The 20,016-nt window shown below is 42.2% G+C and overlaps 1 long non-coding RNA gene across 3 annotated transcripts; it reads right to left on the reverse strand.

Annotated features, from left to right (window-relative positions):
* Positions 1 to 14,577: 14,577 nt before the first annotated feature.
* LOC127295320 (uncharacterized) lies at positions 14,578 to 16,981 on the reverse strand. Of its 3 annotated transcripts, XR_007847712.2 has the most exons (7): positions 16,604 to 16,981; positions 16,351 to 16,484; positions 16,132 to 16,241; positions 15,774 to 15,840; positions 15,360 to 15,449; positions 14,859 to 14,916; positions 14,578 to 14,785 (listed from the first exon to the last, which is right to left on the reverse strand). It is a non-coding gene; the product is annotated as an uncharacterized lncRNA (long non-coding RNA). The 3 variants fall into 3 exon arrangements; XR_007847711.2 differs by having other exon boundaries at positions 14,579 to 14,785; positions 16,351 to 16,980; XR_007847713.2 differs by lacking the exon at positions 15,774 to 15,840 and having other exon boundaries at positions 16,351 to 16,980.
* Positions 16,982 to 20,016: the final 3,035 nt, after the last annotated feature.

The raw sequence follows: 20,016 nt of genomic DNA on the forward strand, positions 1-20,016 counted from the left end.
TTACTTATGTGATCTCCGGAGACTCCTTGTCCCACGTGTGTAAAGGTGACAGTGTGTGCACTGTGTGGGTCTCTTAGGCTATATTTCACAGAATACTTGTTCACTGGGTTATGATTTGAGTTGGATGTCTCTATGAAATTGTGGTGTGTTAGTTGATACGCGTACAGCACGCGTCCGTTGGGAACCCCAAGAGGAAGGTGTGATGTGTACAGCAGCAAGTTTTCCCTCAGTAAGAAACCAAGGTTTATCGAACCAGTAGGAGCCAAGAAGCACGTTGAAGGTTGATGGCGGCGAGATGTAGTGCGGCGCAACACCAAGGATTCCGGCGCCAACGTGGAACCTGCACAACACAACCAAAGTACTTTCCCCCAACGAAACAGTGAGGTTGTCAATCTCACCGGCTTGCTGTAACAAAGGATTAGATGTATAGTGTGGATGATGATTGTTTGCAGAAAACAGTAGAACAAGTATTGCAGTAGATTGTATTCAATTAAAAGAATGGACCGGGGTCCACAGTTCACTAGTGGTGTCTCTCCCATAAGATAAATAGCATGTTGGGTGAACAAATTACAGTTGGGCAATTGACAAATAGAGAGGGCATGACAATGCACATACATGATATGATGAGTATTGTGAGATTTAATTGGGCATTACGACAAAGTACATAGACCGCTATCCAGCATGCATCTATCCCTAAAAAGTCCACCTTCAGGTTATCATCCGAACCCCTTCCAGTGTTAAGTTGAAAACAACAGACAATTGCATTAAGTATGGTGCGTAATGTAATCAATAACTACATCCTCGGACATAGCATCAATGTTTTATCCCTAGTGGCAACAGCACATCCACAACCTTAGAGGTTTCTATCACTCCCCCAGATTTAATGGAGACATGATCCCACTATCGAGCATAAATACTCCCTCTTGGAGTTACAAGTATCAACTTGGCCAGAGCCTCTAATAATAACGGAGAGCATGCAAGATCATAAACAAAACATAGATAATAGATTGATAATCAACATAGCATAGTATTCTCTATCCATCGGATCCCAACAAACACAACATATAGCATTACAGATAGATGATCTTGATCATGTTAGACAGCTCACAAGATCCGACAATGAAGCATAATTAGGAGAAGACGACCATCTAGCTACTGCTATGGACCCATAGTCCAGGGGTGAACTACTCACTCATCACTCCGGAGGCGACCATGGCGGTGAAGAGTCCTCCGGGAGATGATTCCCCTCTCCGGCAGGGTGCCGGAGGCGATCTCCTGAATCCCCCGAGATGGGATTGGCAGCGGCGGCGTCTCTGGAAGGTTTTCCGTATCGTGGCTCTCGGTACTGGGGGTTTCGTGACGAAGGCTATAAGTAGGCGGAGGAGATAGGTCAGGGGGCCACACGAGGGCCCCACACGCTAGGTCGGCGCGGCCAGGGCTTGGGCCGCGCCGCCCTAGTGTGTCGCCAGCTCGTGGCCCCACTTCGTATCATCTTCGGTCTTCTGGAAGCTTCGTGTGAAAATAGGCCCCTGGGCGTTGATTTCGTCCAATTCCGAGAATATTTCCTTACTAGGATTTCTGAAACCAAAAACAGCAGAAACAAAGAACTGGCTCTTCGGCATCTCGTTAATAGGTTAGTGCCGGAAAATGCATAAATATGACATAAAGTATGCATAAAACATGTAGATATCATCAATAATTTGGCATGGAACATAAGAAATTATCGATACGTCGGAGACGTATCAGCATCCCCAAGCTTAGTTTCTGCTCGTCCCGAGCAGGTAAACAATAACAAAGATAATTTCTGGAGTGACATGCCATCATAACCTTGATCATACTATTGTAAGCATATGTAATGAATGCAGCGATCAAAACAATGGTAAATGACATGAGTAAACAGATGAATCATATAGCAAAGACTTTTCATGAATAGTACTTCAAGACAAGCATCAATAAGTCTTGCATAAGAGTTAACTCATAAAGCAATAATTCAAAGTAAAGGCATTGAAGCAACACAAAGGAAGATTAAGTTTCAGCGGTTGCTTTCAACTTGTAACATGTATATCTCATGGATAGTTGTCAATGTAAAGTAATATAACAAGTGCAATATGCAAGTATGTAGGAATCAATGCACAGTTCACACAAGTGTTTGCTTCTTGAGATGGAGAGAAATAGGTGAACTGACTCAACAATAAAAGTAAAAGAAAGGCCCTTCGCAGAGGGAAGCATTGATTGCTATATTTGTGCTAGAGCTTTGATTTTGAAAACATATAGAGAGCAATAAAAGTAAAATTTTGAGAGGTGTTTGTTGTTGTCAACGAATGGTAGTGGGCACTCTAACCCCCTTGCCAGACAAACCTTCAAAGAACGGCTCCCATTTTATTTTATTTTTGTGTGGCACTCCTTCCAACCTTTCTTTCACAAACCATGGCTAACCGAATCCTCGGGTGCCTGCCAACAATCTCATACCATGAAGGAGTGCCTTTTTATTTTAGTTTTATTATGATGACACTCCTCCCCACCTTTGCTTTCTCAAGCCATGGCTAACCGAATCCTTCGGGTGCCGTCCAATCAATCACATACCATGGAGGAGTGTCTATTTTTTTGTTAATTAATTTGGGACTGGGAATCCCATTGCCAGCTCTTTTTGCAAAATTATTGGATAAGCGGATGAAGCCACTAGTCCATTGGTGAAAGTTGCCCAACAAGATTGAAAGATAAACACCACATACTTCCTCATGAGCTATAAAACATTGACACAAATCAGAGGTGATAAATTTTGAATTGTTTAAAGGTAGCACTCAAGCAATTTACTTTGGAATGGCGGAGAAATACCATGTAGTAGGTAGGTATGGTGGACACAAATGGCATAGTGGTTGGCTCAAGGATTTTGGATGCATGAGAAGTATTCCCTCTCGATACAAGGTTTAGGCTAGCAAGGTTATTTGAAACAAACACAAGGATGAACCGGTGCAGCAAAACTTACATAAAAGACATATTGTAAACATTATAAGACTCTACACCGTCTTCCTTGTTGTTCAAACACTTTACTAGAAATTATCTAGACCTTAGAGAGACCAATTATGCAAACCAAATTTAGCAAGCTCTATGTATTTCTTCATTAATAGGTGCAAAGTATATGATGCAAGAGCTTAAACATGAGCACAACAATTGCCAAGTATCACATTATCCAAGACATTTTACCAATTACTACATGTATCATTTTCCGTTTCCAACCATATAACAATTTAACGAAAAAGATTCAACCTTCGCCATGAATATTATGAGTAAAGCCTAAGGACATATTTGTCCATATGCAACAGCGGAGCGTGTCTCTCTCCCACACAATGAATGCTAGGATCCATTTTATTCAAACAAAACAAAAACAAAAACAAACCGACACTCCAAGCAAAGCACATAAGATGTGATGGAATAAAAATATAGTTTCACTAGAGGAACCTGATAATGTTGTCGATGAAGAAGGGGATGCCTTGGGCATCCCCAAGCTTAGACGCTTGAGTCTTCTTGAAATATGCAGGGGTGAACCACCGGGGCATCCCCAAGCTTAGAGCTTTCACTCTCCTTGATCATGTTGTATCATCTCCCTCTCTTGATCCTTGAAAACTTCCTCCACACCAAACTCAAAACAACTCATTAGAGGGTTAGTGCACAATCAAAATTCACATGTTCAGAGGTGACACAATCATTCTTAACACTTCTGGACATTGCACAAAGCTAATGAAAGTTAGTGGAATCGAAAAATCCATCAAGCATAGCAAAACAGGCAATGCGAAATAAAAGGCAGAATCTGTCAAAACAGAACAGTTCGTAAAGACGAATTTCTAAGAGGCACCAGACTTTCTCAAATGAAAATTCTCAAATTGAATGAAAGTTGCGTACATATCTGAGGATCACTCACGTAAATTGGCATAATTTTCTGAGTTACCTACAGAGAATTAGGCCCAGATTCGTGACAGCAAAGAAATCTGTTTCTGTGCAGTAATCCAAATCTAGTATGAACCTTACTATCAAAGACTTTACTTGGCACAACAATGCACAAAACTAAGATAAGGAGAGGTTTCTACAGTAGTAACAACTTTCAAGACTCAAATATAAAATAAAATTACTGTAGTAAAAACATGGGTTGTCTCCTATAAGCGCTTTTCTTTAACGCCTTTCAGCTAGGCGTAGAAAGTGTGTATCAAGTATTATCAAGAGACGAAGTATCAACATCATAATTTATTCTAATGATAGAATCAAAAGGTAACTTCATTCTCTTTCTAGGGAAGTGTTCCATACCTTTCTTGAGAGGAAATTGATATTTAATATTACCTTCCTTCATATCAATGATAGCACCAACAATTCGAAGAAAAGGTCTTCCCAAAATAATGGGACAAGATGCATTGCATTCAATATCCAAGACAACAAAATCAAAGGGGACAAGGTTATTGTTAACGGTAATGCGAACATTATCAACTCTCCCCAAAGGTCTCTTTGTAGAGTTATCAGCAAGATTAAGATCCAAATAACAATTTTTCAGTGGTGGCAAGTCAAGCATATTATAGATTTTCTTAGGTATAACGGAAATACTTGCCCCAAGATCACATAAAGCATTACAATCAAAGTCATTGACCTTCATCTTAATGATGGGCTCCCAACCATCCTCTAGCTTCCTAGGAATAGAAGTTTTGCGTTCTAGTTTCTCTTCTCTAGCTTTTATGAGAGCATTTGTAATATGTTTCGTGAAAGCCAAATTTATAGCACTAGCATTAGGACTCTTAGCAAGTTTTTGTAAGAAATTTATAACTTCAGAGATGTGGCAATCATCAAAATCCAAACCATTATAATCTAAAGCAATGGGATCATTATCCCCAATGTTGGAAAAAATTTCAGCAGTTTTATCACAGGCAGTTTCAGTAGTTTTAGCAGTTTCCGACAGTTTCTCACGCTTTGCATTAGAAGTGGAAACATTTCCAACACAAATTCTTTTACCATTATTAGCAGGAGGTGCAGCAACATGTGGAGCATTAGCATTACTAGTGGTGGTAATAGTCCAAACTTTAGCTATATTATCTTCTTTTTCATTTTCTTCTTTCTCCCACCTAGCACGCAGTTCGGCCATCAATCTTATATTCTCATTAATTCTAACTTGGATGGCATTTGCTGTAGTAACAATTTTATTATTATGATTTTCATTAGGCATAACTTTCGATTTCAAAAGATCAACATCAGCAGCAAGACTATCGACTTTAGAAGCAAGTATATCAATTTTCCCAAGCTTTTCTTCAACAGATTTGTTAAAAGCAGTTTGTGTACTAATAAATTCTTTAAGCATGGCTTCAAGTCCAGGGGGTGAATTCCTATTATTGTTGTAATAATTCCCATAAGAATTACCATAGTCGTTGCCATTATTATAATGATATGACCTATAGTTGTTACTAGAATTGTTCCGATAAGCATTGTTGTTGAAATTATTATTTTTAATGTAGTTTACATCAACATGTTCTTCTTGAGCAACCAATGAAGCTAACGGAACATTATTAGGATCAACATTAGTCCTACCATTCACAAGCATAGACATAATAGCATCAATCTTATCACTCAAGGAAGAGGTTTCTTCAACAGAATTTACCTTCTTACCTTGTGGAGCTCTTTCCGTGTGCCATTCAGAGTAATTAATCATCATATTATCAAGAAGCCTTGTTGCTTCACCAAGAGTGATGGACATAAAGGTACCTCCAGCAGCTGAATCCAATAGGTTCCGCGAAGAAAAATTCAGTCCTGCATAAAAGGTTTGGATGATCATCCAAGTAGTCAGTCCATGGGTTGGGCAATTTTTAACCAAAGATTTCATTCTTTCCCATGCTTGTGCAACATGCTCATTATCCAATTGTTTAAAATTCATTATGCTACTTCTCAAAGATATAATTTTAGCAGGAGGATAATATCTACCAACAAAAGCATCCTTGCATTTAGTCCATGAATCAATACTATTCTTAGGCAGAGATAGCAACCAATCTTTAGCTCTTCCTCTTAATGAGAAAGGAAACAATTTTAATTTTATAATGTCACCATCTACATCCTTATACTTTTGCATTTCGCATAATTCAACAAAATTATTGAGATGGGCAGCAGCATCATCAGAACTAACACCAGAAAATTGCTCTCGCATAACAAGATTCAGTAAAGCAGGTTTAATTTCAAAGAATTCCGCTGTAGTAGCAGGTGGAGCAATAGGTGTGCATAAGAAATCATTATTATTTGTGGTTGTGAAGTCACACAACTTAGTATTTTCAGGAGTACCCATTTTAGCAACAGTAAATAAAGTAAACTAGATAAAGTAAATGCAAGTAACTAATTTTTTTTGTGTTTTTGATATAGCAGACAAGACAGCAAATAAAGTAAAACTAGCAACTAATTTTTTTGTGTTTTGATTTAGTGCAGCAAACAAAGTAGTAAATAAAAGTAAAGCAAGACAAAAACAAAGTAAAGAGATTGGAGGTGAAGACTCCCCTTGCAGCGTGTCTTGATCTCCCTGGCAACGGCGCCAGAAAATCTATTTGCTGGCGTGCAGTTGACGTGGGAGTTAGAAATCTCGGTGGTGTAATTTTCCTTCATGTCCCCGGCAACGGCGCCAGAAAATCTGCTTGATACGCGTACATCACGCGTCCGTTGGGAACCCCAAGAGGAAGGTGTGATGCGTACAGCGGCAAGTTTTCCCTCAGTAAGAAACCAAGGTTTATCGAACCAGTAGGAGCCAAGAAGCACGTTGAAGGTTGATGGCGGCGAGATGTAGTGCGGCGCAACACCAGGGATTCCGGCGCCAACGTGGAACCTGCACAACACAACCAAAGTACTTTGCCCCAACGAAACAGTGAGGTTGTCAATCTCACCGGCTTGCTGTAACAAAGCATTAGATGTATAGTGTGGATGATGATTGTTTGCGTAAAAACAAGTAGAACAAGTATTGCAGTAGATTGTATTCGATTAAAAGAATGGACCGGGGTCCACAGTTCACTAGTGGTGTCTCTCCCATAAGATAAATAGCATGTTGGGTGAACAAATTACAGTTGGGCAATTGACAAATAGAGAGGGCATGACAATGCACATACATGATGTGATGAGTATTGTGAGATTTAATTGGGCATTACGACAAAGTACATAGACCGCTATCCAGCATGCATCTATGCCTAAAAAGTCCACCTTTAGGTTATCATCCGAACCCCTTCTAGTATTAAGTTGAAAACAACAGACAATTGCATTAAGTATGGTGCGTAATGTAATCAATAACTACATCCTCGGACATAGCATCAATGTTTTATCCCTAGTGGCAACAGCACATCCACAACCTTAGAGGTTTCATCACTCCCCGCATTTAATGGAGACATGAACCCACTATCGAGCATAAATACTCCCTCTTGGAGTTACAAGTATCAACTTGGCCAGAGCCTCTACTAATAATGGAGAGCATGCAAGATCATAAACAACACATAGATAATAGATTGATAATCAACATAGCATAGTATTCTCTATCCATCGGATCCCAACAAACACAACATATAGCATTACAGATAGATGATCTTGATCATGTTAGGCAGCTCACAAGATCCGACAATGAAGCATAATTAGGAGAAGACGACCATCTAGCTACTGCTATGGAACCATAGTCCAGGGGTGAACTACTCACTCATCACTCCGGAGGCGACCATGGCGGTGAAGAGTCCCCCGGGAGATGATTCCCCTCTCCGGCAGGGTGCCGGAGGCGATCTCCTGAATCCCCCGAGATGGGATTGGCGGCGGCGGTGTCTCTGGAAGGTTTTCCGTATCGTGGCTCTCGGTACTGGGGGTTTCGCGACGAATGCTATAAGTAGGCGGAGGAGATAGGTCAGGGGGCCACACGAGGGCCCCACACGCTAGGTCGGCGCGGCCAGGGCTTGGGCCGCGCCGCCCTAGTGTGTCGCCAGCTCGTGGCCCCACTTCGTATCATCTTCGGTCTTCTGGAAGCTTCGTGTGAAAATAGGCCCCTGGGCGTTGATTTCGTCCAATTCCGAGAATATTTCCTTACTAGGATTTCTGAAACCAAAAACAGCAGAAAACAGCAACTGGCTCTTCGGCATCTCGTTAATAGGTTAGTGCCGGAAAATGCATAAATATGAGATAAAGTATGCATAAAACATGTAGATATCATCAATAATGTGGCATGGAACATAAGAAATTATCGATACGTCGGAGACGTATCATTAGTACCTCCTATGAATGCTCACAGTGACAGCGTGGGGTGTTTATTAGTACTTGGGAATACATATTTAAGGATTGCCTACATGATGAATTAGTGTTCGTTATCTTGCCAGAGAGTAATTCAGAATAGCATAGTGAAGTGCTTATATTTATATTCAATTATGATTGCAATGTTGAGAGTGTCCACTAGTGAAAGTATGATCCCTAGGCCTTTTTGCTAAGCATTGAAACACCGTTTCTAACAAGTTCTGTTACATGTTTGCTTGCTGCCATCTTTATTTCAGATTGTTATTACCGCTCATATACATCCATATTACTTGTATTTCACTATCTCTTTGCCGAACTAGTGCACCTATACATCTGACAAGTGTATTAGGTGTGTTGGGGACACAAGAGACTTCTTGTATCGTGATTGCAGGGTTGCTTGAGAGGGATATCTTTGACCTCTACCTCCCTGAGTTCGATAAAGCTTGGGTGATTCACTTAAGGGAAACTTGCTGCTGTTCTACAAACCTCTGCTCTTGGAGGCCCAACACTGTCTACAGGAAAAGAAGTGTGAGTAGACATCAATGTATTATTTTGGCCCCGGAGTGGGTTTGTAATATAACTTAAATTCTTGAGTAGCTCGGGACGAAACACTTATGCATGGGCGGAAAAAACTTATCCTGCTATCCGTTTAAATTTATTTGCATGTTTCGTTTGTTGAAAGCAAGTGCTGGTTTTATGTTTTCTGGCTTGCTCATTTGAACTTCCACGAGCCAGAGGACCTTTATCCGGAGACGCTCGCCAGCGGCGACGAAGCCCAATGGCGATCCGTCAATAACCGCGGAAACAAGCCCCCAACGTAGGTGCCGGAAGTCGCTACCGGGAATCCATGAGTTCGCAACAAAAAAACATTTCCACCAGAAAACTTGAGCTCACGTCCTAAAGGATGATTTTGAAAAATCACAACTTGCATACACGACTAGGCGGAGAGATCCAGCTCTGCGGTTTTAGTCGGAAAACATACACGATCTAAAAATGAATAAGTAAAGGAGGTAAAAGACTCAAAGAGTGAACCATATGCTTTATTTCATTGATCATGTATAAATATTACAGGATATGTAATTCGAGAATTTTGCTAAGTGTGGAAAGGACGTAGCTGTGCAATTCCAGGGACGTTCTTGCGTTTCCGGTACCAGTTAGCAGGTCTATCCTTTAGTTCCCGAAAATCAACAAGGTATTATGATCCGTTGTGAAGCACTTTGCTAACGACAAAGGGTCCTTCCCATGGGGATTGCAATTTATGGTCTTTCACCTGGCGAAGGCGGAGGACCAGATCTCCGGCCATGAACGAGTGATTCCGAACTCGACGGCTGTGGTAGCGTCGGAGCTTCTGCTAGTAGATGGTGGAATGTTGGTCAGCTAAATTCCGAGCTTCTTCGATCAGGTCCACAGATAGCTGTCTGGCCTCGTCAGTAGTTTCTTCATTGTAGGCGGAGACTCGCGGTGAATCGTGGATGATGTCGGAGGGGAGCACGACTTCGGATCCATATACCAGGAAGAATAGAGTAAATCCGGTTGACCTGTTAGGGGTAGTTCGCAAACTCCACAGAACAGAGTCTAACTCATCAGCCCAAGCTCCAGCTGCGCGTCGCACAGTGGTTCTTCAAGGCGTGGTTTAATTCCGGATAATATGAGGCCATTGGCTCTTTCAACCTGACCATTGGATTGTGGATGAGCCACAGATGCAAGGTCAAGCCGGATCCATACGTCATAGCAGTAATCCTTCAATTCTCCTTGTGAGGATTTCGTGCCATTGTCTGTAATTATGCTGTGTGGGATGCCGAATCTCGTCACGAGGCTGCAAACAAATTTTAGTGTCGTTGCAGCATCGGCTTTCCTCACTGGCTTTGCCTCGATCCACTTACTGAACTTGTCAACAGCGACCAGGAGGTACTCAAAACCGCCAGGAGATGATTTCTTTAATTTTCCAACCATATCGAGCCCCCAGACCGCGAACAGCCAGGTGATAGGGATGGTCTTCAGCTCTTGGGCTGGAGCGTTTGGTTTAGTAGCATAGTACTGGCAACCTCGACACATTTTTACTAGCTTGTCAGCGTCTTCTTTAGCCGTGAGCCAGTAAAATCCGAGCCGAAAAGCTTTTGCAACGAGGGACCTGGGGGCGGCGTGATGCCCGCAATCCCCTGCATGGATTTCCCCTGAGGATTTCAATGCCATCTTGATTGGAGACGCATTTGAGAAACACCCCAGTTGCGCTTCGTTTGTAGAGCTATCCATCAACGATTGTGTAGGAGCGTGCTCTTCTAATGATCTGTCGTGCGAGGACCTCGTCCTCTGGCAACTGTTGATCGATGAGGTAGTCCAGAAAAAGGCTGTGTCCAGGCCGGAATGATAACCATCACTTCCTTGGCCGGAGATACTACCACGTCTGGGTTTTCCGGGTTAGCGCCCTTCACTGAGGGTATCCGCAGGTGCTCCAAGAAAATACCAGGCGGAATTGGTTTCCTGTCGGATCCGAGCTTGGATAGCATGTCTATCGCTGTGTTATCGTCTCTCCTAATGTACTTGACTTCGTATCCGAGGAAGCATTTGGCGATCTCGTCAACTTCGTCTCTGTAAGCCGCCATGACGGAGTTTCTGGAGTTCCAGGTTCCGGCTACTTGCTGTGCCACCAGGTCGGAATCTTCGCAGAAAATGATGTGCTTTATCCCAATTTCCTTAGCGATGCGCAGACCGTGTAGTAGAGCCTCATATTCCGCCATGTTATTTGTAGCTTCGAAGTGAATTTGCAGAACGTACTGCAGTTCTTCTCCGGTAGGGGACTTCAGGGTGACTCCGGCTCCTGAGCCTTGATGCTGCTTGGATCCATCGAAGTGCATAACCCATGTTTCTGGTTCCGGCTTCAAATTTGCATCGGGAGCTTCTGTCCAATCTGTAACGAAATCTGCCAAGATCTGGGACTTGATCGCGGTCCTAGCTTTGTAATTGATATCGAAGGCAGATAATTCAATGCCCCATTTTGTTGTGCGTCCTGTTGCGTCAGCGTTGTTGAGAATCGTTGACAGTGGAGCCTTGCTCACGACTGTTACTGGATGCTCCTGAAAGTAGTACCTTAACTTCCTGCTACCTAGGAATACATCGTAGGCTAGCTTCTGAAAGTGAGGATATCTTTGTTTGGATTCCGTTAGTACCTCGCTAATATAATAGACTGGCCTTTGGACTCCATACTCGTGACCTTCTTCCTTTCGCTCCACTACGATGACGAGACTGATGACTATGTTGGTAGCTGCCAGGTAAAGGAGCATGGGCTCTGACTCTTCCGGGGCTACTAGGATAGGTGGGGAGGTGAGTATTTCCTTCAACCCGTTGAGTGCTACATCTACTATGTCGTCCCATACAAATTTGTCTGTTTTCTTCAGCAGTTTGTACAAAGGTAGCGCCTTCTCGCCAAGATGGCTAACAAACCTACTGATTGCTGCAACACAACCAGTTAGTCGTTGCACATCTTTGAGACAAGTTGGCCTTTTGATACACAGGATTGCCTTGATTTTCTCCGGGTTCACCTCAATGCCCCTGTGAGAGACGGCGAATTACACAAAAATAACCCTTTGTTGCAACTATAGCACAGAATGACCCTCCGGGCAAACTATTTCACCCATCTAACCCTTTTGTGTGGCGCCCCTCTCATGGGCTCCACACATGCTCGAGTGGTGCCCGTGCCTTCGGCGCCACTCTCCCAGCCGACGTGGCGCCCTCGACGCTGAGCTGGTGCGCCGTTCCGACGTGGCAGGATGTGTGGCGCCAATCCCATCGGCGCCACACATGCACTTGTAATTGCCCAAAACATACTATAAGGCAAATCGCCTGGGACTTAGCCGTTTTGGCGAGGCTCTACGTGTCAACACCCGGATTTTTAAGTCCAGATGCCTGTCATATCATACCTCGCAATCCCAGGAATATTGTTGTTGCGAGACATAACAGTTGAATATCATAAGTCATCATTCATTACATACCATAGTCGTCTTACAAATAGAGATCACATGATCCAATATTACACAAATAGTTGCTCTATTGATCAACGGACACAAAGTTCATAGCGGAGGCGTAAATATAAGGGACTCTCTAGTCCACAGGCCAACGTCTGACGTCAGAAGATTCCCTAGTTGTCGTAGACGTCTTGATTGCCATCATCTTGATAGTTCTGCTCCTCTTCATAGTCTGGCCATTTGAATAGCCAGGGACACAGCCGTGAGTACTTTAAAGTACTCGCAAACTAATACTAGTGTAAGTACTAACAGTTCTAGTAAAGGGGTGCTAAGCTCTAATTTATTTGCATAAAGCCAATTTTAGTTCACAAGTATTTGAGAAAAGCCTTATTCATGTGCTAACTAACTCAAGTAGGAACATTAGTGTCATTCCCACAACGCAAGTTGTGATTCAAAAACCAGTCACCATTCACCATTCACTTCACCAACATTTTCAAGAATCTGACACCGGAAACTGTATGGCCTTTCCAACCGTCAAGTTTTAGTATTTAGCACTAGCATTAGTCATGAGGGGTGCTATCTTGCTTGGCTAGCTTGAGACTAACTTTTCTACTCTAGTAACCTCCTTTAACTTAGACCAAAGTTAACTATAAAAGTAACTCTTTAAATAAACAAGTAAAAACTTGTATGATAAAAACTTGGGATAGGATTGTGGTAAGAAAGGTAAGACTAATGGTGCCTTGCCCCAAGGGGCTTTGCACTTTGCAAGAATATTAGCTTGCAACCATAGAGCTTGCAAAGGTGTTAGCTTGTTGCGGTGACCCAGCATACCACTGCATGTTGTAGTATACAAGTCGTTGATATGATCATTGTGAAGGGACTTCTTCACAAATTGCCATATCCCTCAGAGTGGTACAACAGAAACATTGCAGGTCATAACACTCCATACTTTATTACAAACATTGTCTTAACAAGTTGGTATTCTCACAGGTCCTATGAGAACACCCTAAAATACTACTTAAGTACGATTACAACTCATAACAACTATAAGAGAGCTCAACAACTTATTTAAGTAAGTTATACGCTGCTCGGCTCTATGATGCTAGGGTATGTCACTACTCCTCCACCTCCGTGTCATCTGGTCCGTAGACTATCCCATAGTCTACTCCTTCCACTCCGCCGGTAAGATCAGGTTCCTCGTAGACCAGCTCGTAACTTCCTTCTGGTGCTCCATCGTTGATGGCCTCCACTTCCGGATCATAGTTTAGCAAGGGTGTCGAAAGAAAGTGAGTACAGAGGTACTCAGCAAGTTCTAAAAGAGTAAAAAAGGTGTTTGATGCACTAGCTACGACCATTGATCAGGAAATCGCATGTCAATGCATGTTTTGAAATCATTTCTTCAAAAGGTTGCTTTTATTATGAAAACTATGCCCGTCAGTCTTCACAGGTTGACTAGAACTTCGTGGAGTTCCTTTCCTGCCGCGTTCGCAGTTCCCTTCCCGGAACAAGGAGTGACAGCCACAATTTGATACACTCTGCAGAGGTGCGTTACTTTTCCCACAAGAGATCTCACCCTTTTTACCATCCGCAGGGACTTGCCCCTGTTCACACTTCCTTTGGTGTGAGGCCAGGTATAAAGATCCAAGCCCACACCGCCTTCTCCGCGACTGCAAACCCACCCTTTTGTCCACCCGCACACCCCCAGTAGACTTCTCCTGATAATACGGCTTTACTCACGGTGTACTTTGGACAATCCTGCATAGATCATAGAGCCATCATCACTAATGGATGGGGATTTAAAAGGCTATCCCAACCTACGGCAGTGCCTCCAACACCCCGCCGGCTCTACCAATCCGTTGGCGTGCAGAAGGGAAAAGATACGGCTGGCTTCCCCAGAGCCATTATAGATCTCATGGTCAACGCGGTTTGTACGGCGCACTACAAGACAACCCCCACTACAACAACAGATGTATCTGTATCTAAATGTCAATTTAGGCGTTGCTAGTGCCTCTACCAACAGATAAATGTGTGTTGCGTTTTTGGGCGTTGCTAGGGCACAATGCAACGCATATAGGTCCGTTGGTAATAGTTGCGTTGCAACGGAGCAACACCTAAAACTTGAGGTTAGCAACCCTTATATACGTTGTTGCTTACCCCCTCGACACTACTATCCAATAATACAATTAATTAATTTAATGAAATGTCAACAAACCTTTTTTTTTCTTTTTCGTATTTTCTAGTCCGCAGTCGAACTTTTGATCATGTGCATACCATTAATGCATATTTTAACAGCGTGTCAATCAGAACTTAAGAAATATATATACATTAACTATAAATCAAAACTTTATTAATTAAAATGTAGAAATACAATCTGAGTTACATACATCAGCTTGATACAAAAAGAACATAAAATCAACTAGTTAGCCATAGGCTTCCTGGCACATATTTGTGCACGCCTTAATCTAATATAGTAAGAAATAAAATAAATTCCTCTATTGAGCCTTCTGCCCCTTGGTCTACATGTTGCTAGCATAATATCCCTTCATTATATTTAACTCCTGAAATAAAAAATTAATTATGTTTAGCTGCAAAATCCAAGCATCAACCATGGAAAATATTATAACTACTCACTTGTGCGCTGTGAAACATCTCCAGTGCTCCAGATGATCAACTCACAATATTTCATTACCTGCACGTAGCACCCAACAGAAAAATATTACAACAAAAAGTAGTGCCCTGATTTTTTGAAAGCTATCAGTTTTGGTAACAATGTGCGATTGAGATAATTGGATAGTTCACCACATGCCAAAGTGATAATGCTATTTTGGCCAGCTGGATTGACTTGCTAAGTGCACTAACAACCTCACAGTATCAGCTATGCATGTTGACATGCCTCAGAAGGAAATGGGTGCCATTATGAATGAGTAAATGGCTGGTTCCAACCTTGCAACTTATGTTTGTGCTTAAGCGATGGATGTTCAACAGGTAAACTTTTTCTTTTGCCTAATTTTATTGTCATTTCGATAGTAGCTATACATATAAACGAGAGATGATTTTTTAACTCTGTTGAAATATATTTGAGTGGTAGTACGGCTTAAGAGAGAAGTAAAGGTTTACTTATAGCACATATACCTAGTAGAGCATGATGATGGTGCCTTCTTCTGCTACAAACTCCAATACGTCAGTGTGAAATCCATTTATTGGCACCTTTGTGCATCTCATCTAGCATAGGATAGTCAATGTGCAGGGAAGTTACTAAAACAAAACTAAACAATTAACGAAAACATATATTCTCTAAGAGTAATCCAAGTTGATAACAGGATTCTACCAACAAGCAGTAACTTAAGGACTACATGCATTCCAACGAAAAACTCATGGAGGTTGTCAAACTGCAAACGAAATACCAATTGTCTGTTGCACACAGTTATGCTCTGCAGTCTACACATCTAGATCATATGATCATATGCAAGAAGCGTAAAGAAAGGACCTTATAGTGTGCTAGTTCATCATATACACACACAAAGTGCGATAGATAGCAAAAGGTACCTATATTAGAAAATAGCGATACCAACACGTAATGCTTCTTGCTGGTAGAATGCTTAGAACAAGTCACCTTTTGAAACAGCAAAGAAGCCACGTAAGTATAAGAAAGTGTGAAGAAATAAACCTATTCTTTTCCTCTATAAAAGAAACATCAGGAAGCAATCAAGCTACATATATGACAAAGTACGGAGGGAGTATTATTTAATAAACATCATAAACTACAGCTAGTATATGATTAGATACCTAGAAAGTTTGTCAGACTAAATAAGCTGGTGAAACAATAATATTTTGCTTCTCATAAACATATATTCAATATGAAGCAATGGTTAATGTGAATAAAGATAGATGAAAAATTACTTACATTGGCATATTGCAACGAATTGTTTCCCTGAAGTGGTGTCTTGAGTATGCGTGTACCTTCAATTTCATCGTTTCCCTTGTCTCCACTTCCCTTCCGTACAAATGCGTGGTCTGTTCAAGTGCTTAATTATCAGTGACAACGGAAAGCAAAAGCAGACCATAATTGCAAATCTTGCAAGGGTTGCTGGACGAAATATATGAGCAGAGAAAAATTGATCACCGGACATAAGAGACGAGTCGTCTTTGACGAATCATCCAGCCGCCATCTTGTGCATAATTCAGGCAAAAGAAAAGCATCCATTGAAATATAGAAGATAGAGCACGGGTTATATAGTAGAAAGGGAAGATGTCCTTCTGAATAAGAAAACAATAACTACAGATGATGAGTTGCCGATGGCAGGAATGCGCGGAGGCACAACAATCGAAAAAAGATGGTTAAAACGGGTCAAGTCAATGGATAAGGAGAGAGCAACCTGATCGAGGAATAAGCCTGGAACCTGAACCCCTGTCGTTCCCTCACTCCACCGCGCGTCCTGCTCCATCTCGCCGCAGCGGCTTTGCGAGGGATCTCCGAGTAGCCTGAATCCATCTCGGAGAGCGAATCTGACATGGATCTCAGGGTAAGCGAATGCAAAACCATGGTCGAATCAGTCCTTCGAGACGTCCTCTATCGTCATCCTGACATTAGAAGGCGAAGAATTGGGCGTGTTAGCACCACCCGCATCACCGGCGAGGGAACGACTGAGTTGTGCCATGGGAAGAGAAGGATGGCGGCTAGGTTTAGGGAGGAGGGGTGGGGACTATGGTTGCGGTCGTTCGTGGCCACATCCAACGGAGTGGTGCGGCTAATGAATACGTAGGAAGCTTAGTGGGCTGGGCCCCGTATGGTTGTTGTATATAGACAATACACGTACATTGCAACACATACATCTGTATCTAGGATGAAATTTTGGTACATATATCTAAGTCATTGCTAGGTATGCATTGCTAGACGCGGGGTTTTCTTGTAGTGCGCTAGAATCACTGGACGGCATTGGTAATTAATCCTAGGGTGATATAACCCATGCAATGGAACCTCCACCATATCAACACATACCATGGTTCCATTGCCAGCCACATAGTCATATTCATAGTTGGAAAGTAACATTTCATTTGCGATGCAGGAATGATAAGTATATAGCTTTGCATTAAAGTAGTAGAAAATAATCAAGTTCACATGAGCAAGGGTGAACTTGCCTGTGGACTGCGAGATAGTGCAGTTCAATGCAGTTGATGGAACCTGGACCTCGGGTTCTGTAAGAAGCATCATTGTCCGGTAAGGACAATGTTATAAAATCCAAATAATGCAATCATGGATGTATTATTCTATGTTGAATCCCTTTACCCCGCTGAGTTATAACAATTTAGGGTTGAGTTATGATTTATGTCTTTGACAGGAACTTGCAATAGATTTAAAAGTATAAATCATTTTAATTCTCATAAAGTACAATAATTCAAAGTAAATCTATTTGACTTGGTGGTTTATCATTCATTCCAAAACTGAATTAAAATAATAGAGTTGTCTCTATATATATTTTTGGAATAAATAGGGAATAGAGTATTTTTCTTTGAGAAATACCTTTCTCAATAGAAATGACTTGGAATAGTAGAATTTCTTTTTGAAATGTTTGAAAATAAGTATTTAAACTTATTTGAGATTTTTCCTTGAATTTTAAATACAAGGAAATAATGGTTCAAAATTCCAAGTTATTATTTAAATTCTTAAAATTCAAAATTTTGAATTTGTTTCTTAAATTCTATTTCATATTTTATTCTGGTTAAGATTTATTTTTCATTCGCTAATCCAATTTTTACTGGATTTTTAGAGTTGTATTTTATTTATTAAAAATTGGTGAAATTCTGGCCTTTTCTAAATTGTTAAAAGACCAAAATGCCCCCCCTGGGCCCTATTGGGCCAGCCCATTTAACTAAGGCCCAGGGACAGCCCATTAAGGCTTGTCCCATTATGGGTCGGTGGCGCCGAACGGCCCACCTCACTCACTCACTCGTCTCTCTCTCACTCGTTCGTCTCTAACCCTAATCCTCTCGCGACGCCCGTGGCGATGGCGTCGCCGCCATGGCCGCCGCCACTCTCCGGCCAGCTCCGTGCTCCCCTGCCATAGCCACCTACCATATCGGGACTGCCGCATGCAGATCTACCGATCTGTCCACGTGGTTTCCCCCATCTCTTCCTCTCCTGGCGAATCGCCCCTCTCTGGATCTCGTGGAGAATCGCCCCTGGCGATTGACGATCTCCGGCGAGCTCTCGTCCTCGCCGACGACGTGTGCGCCCCCGAGACTGACCTGGCGCAGGTGCTGCTCGCAGTACTTGTGCCGTCGTCTCTGGTGCTCTGCTGCGGTGGTGTGTTCGTGTTCGCCGGCGTAACGTCGGCGCCTACCCTGGATTTGCAGCTGCTATAGCCGCGCGAGCACTGCCTCGCCATGCCCTAGCTTCTGCTTCCAGGCGCGTGTAAGTTGCTTCACCTCCTCCTTCTCTTCTCCATGTCTGTGTGCCTCCCTTGCTACTGTACTTCTTCCTCCTCATGCTCTGTTGCTCTCTGGTGATCCTGTGATCACACAGAGCTCTGCCATGGTTGCTTAATCTTCTAGTGCTTCTATCTGCTGCAAGCTCATGGCCAAAGCACCCATTTCTGGTACTGGCCAGAGTTGCCTTGCTTGCTATACATGCTTTGCTTGCATATCTGTTGCTCCTAGCCTACTCTAATCTTGCTGTGCTCTGCTGTGCTTGCTTAAGAGCTTACTATGCCATGATGTACTTGCTTATGGCTTGCTTGTGCTTACTGGCATGTTATACTTGCTTGTCTAGGTGTACTGTGGTGCATCAGTGACACTTGTGTGTGCCAGTGGTGTTTGTGAAATGCCTCTGTGCTTCTTGTGCAAGCTAATGATCCATTGGATCATCCATTGCTTGTTGGCTAGCTTATCTGTGTGGCTTGACTTGATTCAATTGATCCATTTGATCAATTAAGTGTCAGTGATGGCTTACTGATTAATTCTATGGCTAAGTGATTCATTTTCTTTGTTGATGCTAATGCTCAAGCATCACTATGCTGCTGCTTACTTGTGCTGTTGCTCAATCAAGCTTACTGGACTAGATCCAGTAGCTATTATACAGTGATTAAACTGTGTTGCCTTATATTATGCTACTGTCAGTACTAAGCATGGATCTGTGATAAATTCATGCTTGTATTAATTAAGTTATGATGAACTGCTTATGCAGTAATGATTTAAATGACTTGCTTGCAAATGAATTGGCTATTCATGATTGTTTAGCAAGCAAATGAATCTGAATCCATTCCTGGATAATGATGTGCTATAGTTGGCTTTCTTTTATTTGGTGCTAAGTGTGATGTGACCTCAGTAGCCTTGCTACTGATTGGTTGCTCACCTATTTAATTGGATCTTGTGGCTACTCAGCCTTTGCTTGCATATTTGGGGATCATACTAGATATGAATGCCAATATGCTTGCCTCATGAAATCTAGGGTTTACTGATGGTTACTAGCTTAGGATTTACTATGTAGTCTGTATTAGCTACTAATCCTTGCAACACATCTACTGGTGATGTCTGTGCATATGATCTGGCTAGTGTGTGCATCTGTGCATGTTTGCTAGCTTCTGTGTACAAGATCTGTATCTAGATGCTTTCCATTTTTAGTGGCTTTTAGACTGGCAGTAATCCTTGGTGAAAACCAAGTGATGATCTACCCACTTGAGCATCTGCTAAATCCCATGATTATATCATGCATATTGTATGGATCAGATCCATTGGATCTGTCCAGGAACTTGGTATACCTTGTTCCAGCTCCTAGTATGAGATGTTTGGT

Source organism: Lolium perenne, chromosome 4 (genome assembly GCF_019359855.2).
Source record: "Lolium perenne isolate Kyuss_39 chromosome 4, Kyuss_2.0, whole genome shotgun sequence".
In the NCBI taxonomy this organism is placed as follows: Eukaryota; Viridiplantae; Streptophyta; class Magnoliopsida; order Poales; family Poaceae; genus Lolium; species Lolium perenne.